Source organism: Vanessa cardui, chromosome 16, assembly GCF_905220365.1.
Source record: "Vanessa cardui chromosome 16, ilVanCard2.1, whole genome shotgun sequence".
In the NCBI taxonomy this organism is placed as follows: Eukaryota; Metazoa; Arthropoda; class Insecta; order Lepidoptera; family Nymphalidae; genus Vanessa; species Vanessa cardui.
Window position 1 is genome coordinate 1,827,549 of NC_061138.1, and position 12,557 is coordinate 1,840,105.

Genomic DNA, 12,557 nt, shown 5'->3' on the forward strand with positions numbered 1-12,557 from the left:
ACGACCAAACTATTTGCTGACTTATTTGGTCGTTGACATTTTGTGGACAAAGAGATGTCACTCTATCACATTCCATAGATATGAATGGACTTTAATTGTAAAACGAAAACGGTTAATTTAGAATGAAATTGTTTTTTTTTTTAATTTTAAATTCGTGTAAATTTTTGAATTTCGAATAACTTACGTCGTCATAACCCTATATATCATCTGTGAGTTTTCTAAGTCTGTTTTCTTTTACGGAAATAACTTTTTAATGGCTGAGAGTATTGGTACGTAACTTCGGGTATATATTCCCCCCTTATAACCTATTGTGTCATAAATTCGCTCAGATCCCCGAAAAATTGTTTCAATAAATTGAACGAGATTTTCTTATACCGTTTTGATAAAAAGAAATGAACTTCCTTGAACTTTTTGTATGATTCGTATATAAATTATGAAAGTATACGTTTTACTTGATTACAAATTTCTTTACGAGTTCTACTTATTATTATATTACTTATCTTTATATTTCGAATTGGTTTCGACGACTTGAGGTTTATTTTTATTAGTAAAGGGAGACTTTATATTAGATTGTCATTGTTCTTCTGTGTACTTGTCTTGGTAGGTACCACTAACTTATTGTATCCTTGACCGCCAAATAGTTATATCTACTTGGTATGTTTGTATTCTCATTTGAACATGAAGGGATAACGGGATGCCATCTTGGTTACTGAGGTTGTAAGGGATGATTAAAGTTGCAGTAACAAGGTCTGAATAGTAACTCTCTCTATCAGTGTATCTGTCCCTTTTTTGAGACCAAATTACTGAACCGAATTTGATGGAATTTTGTGTGAATCGAACTTGACCATTATTGCCTAACACATGACAACCAGCCCCCTAAAACGCGACCGAAGCCGTGGGCAACATCTAGTTACATTATAATTGTTAATATTAATTTAAATAATTGTATTAACTAACATGACTTTATATTTTTTAAATGTTGAAAAAGAGTAACTTCTGATTTTCTTGCCGGTTCTTCTCGGTATAATCTACTTTCCGAACAGGTGATAGCTTCACTTGATTCAATGACGATTCAAAAGTGCTTGTAAAAGCCTACTTGAATAAAGTTTATTTTGATTTTGAATATCATGCAACGTTACTACTAGTATGTATATAAGTCCCAATTAATAGCGGTATCAAATTATTATTGGAATAAAATATATAATTGCCCTTAGCATATTAAACTTATTACTAAAGATCAAGAGACATTTATATATTTTATCATCCTAATACAAAATTAAGATTGTAAATAACTGTGCATCTATTCGTTATAGACCATAAGATGTATAATATACAAGTGTGTAAAGTAACCATGAATAATATTTCATAATTACATAAAATACACCATACATACGGTAAGTAGTTGTATGAGATAATTTAAGCCATGTAAATAGTTATTAATGATCGAAATAAGCAATTTGAAGACCTCTCATTGGTTACCGAGTGTACTATCTGTGGTCAATTTATACGTTACGGTCGATCGAATGTACGAAAGAGGGATTATTGGATCATTAATATAAAGAATATGTTTTATTAATACATATCGTATGATTATGGATTTTATAATACCACCTTCACACGGGTACTATAATGTATATTTATTTATTTATTTTATTTAACACTTCTTTGTACACCACAATTACAATTACAAACGATTACAGAATATACAAACTAATAAGCTAATGGTGAAACAAATGGCCTTATGGCTTATTAGCCATTTCTTCCAGACTACCTTGGGTTAGAGGATTGTGTTTGGAAGACAGTATAGGGTGGTGCAATTTTAAATACTCTTAAAATAAATACAACCTAAACACATACAAAAATAAATAACAGTAATAAATATTCAATAATATGCATATTTAGATTTAAGAACAAAATTGAAAAGTCTCGGCTCTTCTCTATCATTGTATGCATGTATCCTACCTCTTAATTTAATCTGTTTATAGGTGAAAGCCGTATTGAAATGAGACGTTACAGTACAGACGGCGAAAAGCGACGTTATTTTATACGATGTATGAATGAAAGTTTTGAATTTATATGATGTTAAGTTAGGAAGTAGTGTACGTGTTGCAATTTTTTATATTTATTATCAAGGCTAGTTTGTATGTTTTTTTAACGAATGTTACATCAAATTTTGTCGATAAATCTACACACGGTTTTGGTACATTGATCAAAATTAATTTTCCTAATTTGTTTAGTTGTGTTCTTTTATTCACTTATCAAGAATGTTGACCTGTCATTTTAATCAAAAACGGCTTAGACTTACAAACATGATAAATCAATTAGCATTATAAATAATCATAACATAATAAATCAAATAAATGTTTTATCTCATTAATTTCCATTGGTTTATCGTAATCCACTACTCGACATAGGAATCTTGACTGACTCCGAAATGCCCAAAATCTCCCTGTTCTACGCATCTAGTTGTGACTACTCATTATTCTTTAGGGGTCCACCTGGCTGGGTGCATGATCTGCGTTTGATGAACCACGGAATATTCTAGAACTTGTCTGCTTTAACGGACATCGGTCTTTCGACATATGCGACCAGCCCATAGCCAAATGTGTATGCATATCATGCAAGCTACGACCTGCTCGAACGGCCACAGTCCTTGGCCACAGTAGTAGCCCACTGACTCTTCATGCTGCTTATCTTGCAAGCTTCCTTAAAGGCCGGCAAGTTGCAAGCTCCCCAGTGTTGCAGATGTCCATGGGCGGTGGTGATCGCTATCCATCAGGTGAGCCTCCTGCTCGTTTGCCATAACATAAGAAAGCCATGACCACTATTTTTGGAATTGTCTGTTCTAAGGATCATCAGTCTTGGCTATACGTAAATAGCCCACTGTCACTTTAGTCTTGCTCATCTTGCATGCTTCTGAACCTCGTTCCAAATTCAAAGTTGGATAATGTGATTAAAAGTCAAGCTAATATTTATTAACTATATGCAGGACATTACACACGTAAAGTTTTCCGCATCGATTCGAGTTACGCATTAAATATATTCCCATTTAAAAACGAAATCTCCAATTCAATTGTTAGACGTAAGCAACTTCCTTACATTTTATCTCTTTTCAACAACGATATTTTGTTACACGAACGAATGAGATGAATAATTATAAATTGTTACTTTTTAAATAAACTTCCAGATGTACGAAGAATGCGATCTCGTTATTAGAAATCGGATCACGTGATTGGCGTGTGACCCATTTGGCATGCTAGTGAACCTGCGTTACGTTTTGTACCGACGATGTAAGGGAGATTGCCAAGATGCGAACTATGAAATTGCCAATTCGAAACATACTTAAACTTAGAACATAAAAATTAGTTCATTTTTTACTTTGTATTGATAAAGTGCACTAGTGATTTTGTCTGCGGGACGGTTTCTTATCATGTTTTTTGAATGACGAATTCGTTGGTCCAGAATAAGCATAAGATTTTGTTTTTAAATATATTTTGTACTGAACCCCCGTGCCGTTCATGCCTTCGCTGAATTGAATTACTAAATATTTACATTAATTTCAATTAAAGAAACAATGACCATAATTATATTGTAAGCGTTAACTTAAACTATAAGTGTAGGTAGGGTAGGTAGGGTTGATCAATCATTAAATAATTTTATTTGAAAGCCCATTTCAAGGTCAAATTTCTGTGCAACGAACTGTGAGTGTGTGTGTGCGCTAGAAATGTTCATGAACGGTAGCTCTCATTGCTGAGTAGCTTCTGTTTTATTTTGTTTTTTTTTTTTTTAAATATTTGCACTGATATTGATATGTCTTACACAATTAACCTTTTTTAAAACCGATTTCATTTACATATATAAAGTATTTGAAATTACATGAAAAAAAAAACAAAAAATCATATGTAAGATAATATAAATTATTTTTAAGGGAACCTTCAAAATGCTACCTTCAAAATGATTGCATTATCAACTTAATTAAAGTTTAATTAAATACAATAATCAGATTTAAATAAGTACATATATTAAGTATAAACCTTCTTCGAATAAATTTATATCACCTTGACATGTTTTATGAAATAACTTGACTATATTTTTAAAAATGGAATCCAAATTCCATTTTTAAAAATATAGGATTGTCGTTGAAGGTTCTAATGAAATATCCGTTGATTTAAGTTTTGAATACCGTTATGAGTAACTTAAATTGAATTTATAGGTAACTTAATTTTGCTTTAATTAATTTATCAGAAATTTTGGAATAGTTGGGTACGATGGGTAATGTTAATGGTAAAGTAGTCGTTATTGTACTGAACTGTGAGTAACAAGTACAACGGATTTTTTCTGAACGTATTGGACGCAAGCAGCATATAAAAATGCTTCAAAAATAGGTTTATTCGATTTTTAAATTTTTTTACTTCTGGCTCGATATTTTTTGAAGTGAATTAAAAAATATATACATACTTTTTAGATATAAAACCCAAAATAATGATTTTCTACTTTTCAGTGGTACTTGTATACAGTTGACTAGATTGTTTGACGTCTATGGTAATTCTTATTTCTTAAGGCTAACCTTAATCTATATAAGATTTTAAATTGACATTATTTTTACTATTAAAGTTATAAATTTCGGGATATTTACCACGTTTTTAATTTTTGTTCGGTGGAGCTCGATATCCCGAAATTTATAACTTTAATAATCTGTTAGAGACAACGAGACTTATATTAAGCCTTGTAATAGATATATATTTCTTTATGTACCGATTCACACGACATCGATATATAAACATTATGTTAAAAAAATACATAAATCAAATAAACTGCTAACAAATATTTCGTTTTACATAATATCGTTTAAGTTATAATTTAGTTGAGATCAATGTTGAGCCAATTCGAGGTAACGTTCGTTAATAAGGCGCTGTGTTTGTTAATACGCAACGCTCGGCTCAAGTTCAAAGGTCATAGACAATGTGACTTACATTCGCCTTTGAGGTAAACAGCGTAGTTATACAGCCAGTACATCGTTTCTTTGTGTTTCCTCGGACGCGGGCGCGACATAAACTCACCGCTTTATGGTATAGCAATCTAATCTCGCCGATAAAAAATGTTACCTTTTAAAATTAAATACTTATAAGGATGAGTGCTTTTCGCGGTGTAGGTGGAACTAAGTGGCTTTAAAATTAACATGTATCTGTCCGCGAATTTGTTGGCTGATTCCGTTTAAGTTTATTAATTCTGTTTTATCTGATCATGTTGCTGTGCTCTATAAGGAACCCGATTGGGCCATTATCGTTGTTAAATATATTTTTTTTTAAATATGAGACAACATCACATACATTACTCTGATCCCAATGTAAGTAGCTGAAGCACTTGTGTTTTGGAAATCAGAAGTAACGACGGTACCACAAACACCCAGACCCAAGACAACATAGAAAACTAATGGTAATCTACATACTCGGCCGGGAATCGAACCCGGGACCTCAGAGTGGCGTACCCATGAAAACCGGTGTACACACCACTCGACCATGGAGGTCGTCAAGGTTAAGTTTTCTATTGTTAAATTCTTTTTAATTATGAGTTCGTAGTTAGGTATTAGCATTGTTGAACTCTCGAATCTTGAAAAGAAAGATGTAGACGCTTCATTTGATTTTTCTTCGGTTATTTTTATTTGGATTTCAATACCATTTCAATGAGGGAGCAATAGAGAGTGCTTTTATCTGCTCTGTAAATTGTTAACAGTGATTGCAGAGTTTTAATATTATTGAATATACAAATGTACCTAATTTTTACAACGGATATAACATCTAAGCTACTGAGGTGGGAAGCACATAGGTGATATAATTAATGATTAACATTACTTACTTCGCTAATGTCTATGGGTGGTGATTACCATTTACCATCAGGTAGGCCATTTGAAATATTTGATAATGTTATGTAAGGTTTCATAAATATGAATTATACTTTAGTGTGCGGTTTTTTAATGTCAACATTGATGCTCTTACCCCTGTTTGTAATGCGTATTAATAATATTAGATTACCAACGAAAGGGCTCGTTCAAAGGCGCCGACGCAATTACGGTTCTATCATACGTGCAGAAATTAAACCTATATCGGTCAATCAATGGACGGAATATTAAATAAAAATCTCTGATAACGTTCTTTGTGGTAACGTTTTAACGATTAAATTTAAGGTAAATTTACAGACCAGGTGGCTTAGAATACGCGAAACTTGGGTAACAGTAGTTTTGTGGTAAAACCCAGACCCAATTGACATTCATGTGTGTGTATACCTGTGCTGAGCATGGGTAGTGATGAAAATGTAACTCGCGTGTGACTACATATTAAAATAAATTGTGAGCGTTCGCTTCGAAATAAGTCTTTATTTCTTGAATTCGGTTCTAAAGGAAAGTGTCTGGTGACGTAATTGCTTTTTGTTTCATCTCTGAATAGTTTATCTAATTCTTGTTTCGCTGACATTGGCCTAAATCTTGTTTAAGGTAGATGCGCACTACATTTTCGCCAATATTCTACGTATTGGGTCGAGTTTAATACAAATATTTTTAAACTAGTATGTACTTAATATTATATTGAAGTTTATAATTCATGCTAAATCAAGCATGTGGAAATGATCGTCGATTACATAATTTTTTTATCTAATAGGACGGTTAAATGCATTTGATGATGTGATGTGACCCATTAATTTTATGATATTAAATATACCGATAATTATACCATTTTTAAATGTTAAAAAAGAGTAACTACTGAAATTCTTGCCGGTTCTTCTCTGTAGAATCTATTTTCCGAACCGGTGCTAGCTTCACTTAATTGTAAAATGACGATTCAAAAGTGCTTGTAAAAGCCTATTTGAATAAAGTTTATTTTGATTTGATTAAGAGTCGAGATGGCTCAGTGGTTAGAACGCGTGCATCTTAACCGATGATTGCGGGTTCAAACCCAGGCAAGCACCGCTGATTCATGTGCTTAATTTGTCTTTATAATTCATCTCGTGCTCAGCGGTGAAGGAAAACATCGTGAGGAAACCTGCATGTGACAAATTTCATAGAAATTCTACCACATGTGTATTCCACCAACCCGCATTGGAACAGCGTGGTGGAATGTGTTCCAAACCTTCTCCTCAAAGGGAGAGGAGGCCTTTATCCCAGCAGTGGGAATTTACAGGCTGTTGTTGTTGTTGTTGTTGCTGATTTGATTTGATTGATTACGGTGGATTTTCGTCTGATGCTTCCTGGTTTCCTTACGGTGTTTTAATTTACGAAAGACCACTAAATAAATTACAAACATAAATTAAGCATCAATTTCAGATTAAGAATCACTCGTCATCGGTTCTTACTCGGTTATATATTTAACCCTTTTCCCTTTACCCTTTATCAGAACGTCTAGACACGTTTTCACTTTCCGCATTGTATACTATCAATTATTCCATACAAATCACAAATTCACAATTTATTTATCGAGATAGTCATGTGACCGGCTGTGTAGGCTTTATGTGTATCTACCTTTATAGCATTTAAATCACTCTTGTGCTGTTTTATTCAAGTAATATGTCAATTTGCCGAATAATATTGACCTTAGCTGGTGTATGTATTATAGATACTGAGAATTTTCGTAATATTTGATTCTTTTATATATTTTTACGTAACATTTATTATTTAATGTAACACAGTATATAATTAAATTATGAAATTAATGATGTTCAGTTTTTTGGACAAGAGCCGAAATGGCCCAGTTGTTAGTACGCGTACATCTTAACCGATGAATGCGGGTTCAAACCCAGGCAAGCGTCACTGAATTTAACGAAATTCAGCCACAAATGAATCCACCAACAAGCATTAGAGCAGCGACGTGGAAGATGCTCCTAACCTTCTCCTCAAAGGGAGAGGAGAACTTTTATTAGCAGTGGGAGATTTACAGGCTGTAAATATTGTGCATTATTTGTTGTTTGTGCTAAAACATACTGTTATTATTATTTGGACGAGAAGGAAACATTAGCGTCCTAATGTCAATAACTGAAGTGTTATGTCCGGGAGTCAAACCCGTGCGAGTTGCAACTTAACGTTTGCGCCATATTGTGATAGATTCGGCACTTTGCAACCCCGGATAGCAAAAGTAATAAGCGGATACTTTTTTTTGCATTGTTTCTTCGCAGGTATTATTTAGGGAACTGAACTGATATTTTGGATTTTTGACAGTCAATAAGTAACATTAAAGCTTATATTAAATATTTTGACTATGACCACACATTCGACAACAATAGTTACACTTTTATCCCTGATTTGGGTTTATGGTTGTGTGTCAGCGTAATTCTGATCATGAGTTTTATTGATATACAACTAAACAAAGAGTAAGTGCAAGCAAAACTGAAGTAATTGCTCTCATATTATTTTGCTCAGAAGCTTTTTAACAGAGGCTCTTAGGCAGAGGAAAGGATTACATTATTTTTTTGGCATTAGTTTATGAACTATTGCAGGCTTCGAATCCCAACGCATTTAATTTCAAGCGATCTAGTAACCATTATAGCAGTACTAATAATCTGTTTGAAGCAGGCGTGTATAATCTAAATTTAACACGGAAGAACATAGTACAGTCAGAGTAAGAAAACCTTCGTCAGTTTTCGAACTCATTCCTTTATCAAGTCTTAAACTCTTAGTACCTTTTGAATCTAAACATCGAATCATTGCGACGCAATATGTCATTCTCGATCGGCAAAGCAGATTATCGCTCATGCTGAGCACACGAAAATAGATCTTAAGGTGACGAACCTTTTCTTACCCCGACTGTACAGATGATTGTATGACTGCAGACACGCCTGTTTGCTTCGAGTTGCTTGTACAGTGCGTCATTGTGAATATTTCGGCGGCGACTGACTCAGCTCTGCATACGAATCTTGTTCGAAGACATTTCGCCTTCTGAATACTTAAGTCACGATTTTTATTTACGTTTGTTTTTAAATTTTTTTTTTTTAGTATCGCTAATGCGATCGTTGAAGTATAATTCGTGGCAGGCGCCTACATTACATTGAATTGTGACACCGTCTTGTAGGAATTGATGGTGATTGATTGCGTTCGAATGTACTAGGTTTTTCTCGTGGTTCCACCTAGATTTTTTATGTACCTAAACAGATATTTGTTCTAAAAAAAATAAGTTTACGTTAAAAATCTAAATACATAATTATCTTAGTATGCGTGATATCTACGCTCGACACGACTAACTTCATACTATTTTCGTAGTATGCGTGTACTTAGTGGCCAACTGTTAGCTACTATTATTTTCAATGCGTTTTCAGCTTTGACCGTCTTTTTTATTTCGGACAGGTAAATTAATCTACTCAATCTTATAGTAAGTGATAGTGGAGTCCAAGAGCGACGGCGGACAGTAGAGTCAGGAAGAATATAATATCTAGACATTCGAAGGGTTCCGTTACACGTCAAATACTTCAAATATCTTCAGCTAATGTGTAGTCGTGATGAATTTCGTGAATAAAAATAAACGATTTAACTAAAAAACAGCGATTTCTTCGAAGCCGAACGTCTGATTGCCTCGATAGGGTAAACGAAACACAAAATTAGTTTCGTACAAACGTTCTAATCCCCTGTCTAATTTTTTCATGCCAATTCCAGACGTGAGGGCTTGCCAATTCGTTTTTTTTTCTCTAGTTTCCCCAGAAAGCGGGTTCGTTACACTCACCTTGTGTTTCGTCCTCTAAATTAAATTACAGTTCAGTACCTAGAAATAGACCGCGCCCGTTTCCGACGAAATGTCTATTAAAATCCATATCAATTACTCTGATTATGACCTTAAAGCTGATCGGGGCGTTTAAATTAAATACCACTTGTTTGCCTTTCGTTTCAGTTCTAGTTTCGTAAGAGCGATTGGAAAGTTTTTAAAACATATATGGCTCGTTCTGGGTCCGCGTCTGATTATATTTTGAGACCTAACTAGTAAGCCTTGTGTATCCTAATAAGTCTTTGCATGTGTGCAGCACTCTCACCAATAACTATCACTTACTCAATAGACAGCAGTGCGTAGTACGTCTGTGTGAAATATAATACTTTGAAATATGAGGGTCTAAATTTGTATAGCTTTAATGATTTTGAATCGTTGTAAAAAAGTATGTTTACGTGCTTGGAACAAATAGTAATGAATAGGAGTTTTCAAAGTACTCACTCTAAATTTTCCTGCAAAGAGACGTCAAGAATAATTTCCCGTTTTTCTTCGTCTAAAAAGAGATATTGAATTCGTTTCGTTTCGGATACATTTGTGAAAACCGACTCCGACACAGGTACGTTACCTATGATTTCGTATTCAGCGATGTTCCGTGCAAAAAGGAGCAGGAAGTAGCTGTCCAACGATTTATGTCACGAAAAGTCCTTAATAGGTGCGCCATTCCGTACCGCAGACTTGAAAATCTCTGCAAGGCCCGCAATGCAGTAGTGGGCGGCGCCGTACGCTGCACTGCAAAATTGTTGTTTATAGGCCGCACCGCCCTCCGCCATTACTAAAATTATATCACTTATTTCAAATTTCGAATACGGCTCAATCGATTTTTTTTTAAACTTTTCGTCCTTTGCGTTCGTGTCCCCTAACACGGGTTTATAAGGAATATTCTGAATCTAATTACCGGCACGCAATCTCGAGTCTGCGCGCTCGGGTCGATGCACTCTGCTCTGATAAAAGATAAACTTTTTTGTTTGGCTAATGGCTACACGTTAGATTTCGATATCGTAAGTGGCCAAGTATTTATTTGAATTTAAAATTAAGTGAAGATTTAATGTCGTATTGCAATGTTATATATGAGCATTAGATTTTTTTTAATTAACTAAGTGGTCGTTTAAAGAATAAAACATCATTTGATAACAATGTTAACCTTTTTCTTACGATACATATTAGTTAAAAACTTATTAAATAAAACATCTGAATAAGTACTGAGTACTGAGTACTGAGTACACAATAATGTGTGATTATTATGAATTAATATTGATATTAAGTCTCTCGTTGGTTTCATCGGTTATTTTTAATTTAAATATTTTAAGGAAATGTAATCTTAACAAGAATAATTATATAAATATTTCGAGTTTATATTCATACTTTTTGCATTTAATTGCAACTTTTTTTTTATTTATCTAATGTATTTCTCTTTTTAATTTCTCTTGATATTTTATCTCTTAATTAAATTATTAAGGTTACTTCGTTTATCGTTATAATTCAAATGTGCGTTCGATTTTATAATTAAAATATTTTAATATATATCAAACCTTATATTTTATTATATACGACATTATTCCAATTAATAATTAAGTTGAAAAAGACACTAAACTTTGTTCATTAAACTTATCAGTAAACTGTATTGATATATTTAAAAGGAAGTCGTGTTAACATAAAATTATCTATAAATAATAATTCTAAAAATATACATATTTCATCTTAAGCTTAATCTGTCAATCCATTACGGAGATAGTAAGATCAGATGCAATACTTTTTGTAGCGTTACTAAGCGGTGGAAGCTGGGCAGGTGGGCTATTTGATCGTGTAGATATCACCAGCCATTAGCATTGCCGTTGTAATTACTAACCACCTTTTATATCACCAATCCGTCACCAAATCTGACGGATACATGTTCTATACCTTACCTACCTATAGTTACAAAAGATCACGTGCTTTCCGAGGAATTGGACCTAAATACTGTCTTTACTGTCAGTACATAACGGCCCGGAATTTCGAAGCCCGTGACTAAGAAATTGTACCTAATCAATAGAATTACACTGTTAACTGTTTGTGGTGGTAGGGCTTTGTTCAAGCCCGTCTGGGTAGGTACCACCCACTCATCAGTTATTCTACCGCCAAATAACAATACTCAGTATTGTTGTGTTCCGGTCTGAAGGGTGAGTGAGCCAGTGTAACTACAGGCACAAGGGACATAACATCTTAGTTCCCAAGGTTAGTGGCACATTGACGATGTAAGGAATAGTTAATATTCCGTACAGCGTCTTTGTCTATGGGCGATGGTGACCACTTACCATCAGGTGGCCCATATGCTCGTCCGCCAACCTATACCATAAAAAAAAATAATAAATAATATTAAAGTTATTAACACAATTCCTTTGTGACGTATCAATCTATGTAAAGATATGATGTTATGTGTGTCGCGTATAATAAATGTTTCTAGTCCAAGACGAGTAATATTCCATGCTTGTTTCAGGTCCACCGGGTTCAGTAGCCGATAACCAATGATAACAAGTGAGTATACATAAATAAATGCGATTTTTGCTAATGTTGCTACGTGCCGATCGTTTCCGAAAATTGCCGAATTTCGATCCGATTCGATCGGCCGATTATTTACCTAAAAAGAACTATTCAATTACAAGTTTATCGCTATGTAAAATTAATTGTCATCGTCGTGATATGTTATCTATATAAAACTATTCTTACATTGTATCGTACCTATATGAAGCTCGTTAAATGAATATTTTTTGTAAAAAATAACTATTTCTAAAGTGAAATACCCATACATTTTCCTTACTCCTCGAAAGCTATTAAGCCTTGCGT

At 33.8% G+C, this 12,557-nt stretch overlaps 1 long non-coding RNA gene across 1 annotated transcript in view; it reads left to right on the forward strand.

The window, feature by feature from the left end:
• Positions 1-12,258, forward strand: part of LOC124536496 — a 64,524-nt gene extending 52,266 nt beyond the window's left edge. Inside the window, exon 3 of the long non-coding RNA XR_006966878.1 lies at positions 12,211-12,258. This is a non-coding gene — a long non-coding RNA (uncharacterized LOC124536496). The remainder of the gene's footprint in view (positions 1-12,210) is intronic.
• The last annotated feature ends 299 nt before the right edge of the window (positions 12,259-12,557 follow it).